Below are 336 nucleotides of genomic sequence, written 5' to 3'. Positions count from 1 at the left end.
CATGGTGCACAAGATGAAAAGCCAAAAGAACAAGCAAATACATCCAAACATGTTAATTCAATGCTATTTATTCTTAATAGCAAAAGAAAGTGTCGAGTTATGTGTTGCCACCAAAGACACTAAGGCGTTTCTAAAATGTCTTGCATGACAAGACCCTCAAAAAAAGTATGCTCAATTTCATATACAAGATCTGGTATGTTTATCTATCGTCAGTACAATGGATTCTTTTTACAACCAATATCATACTAATATTCTATAATACATAAAATCACATTAACTATTCTCATAAACCCAATTGGAAGCACTGCTATTGAAAGAATTGACAGAAGAGCAGCT

This window comes from Dipteris shenzhenensis, chromosome 8 (genome assembly GCF_047967505.1).
Source record: "Dipteris shenzhenensis isolate YYH24624 ecotype China chromosome 8, Dip_SZ_1.0, whole genome shotgun sequence".
Taxonomy (NCBI): domain Eukaryota; kingdom Viridiplantae; phylum Streptophyta; class Polypodiopsida; order Gleicheniales; family Dipteridaceae; genus Dipteris; species Dipteris shenzhenensis.
This window is presented reverse-complemented; position numbering follows the sequence as displayed.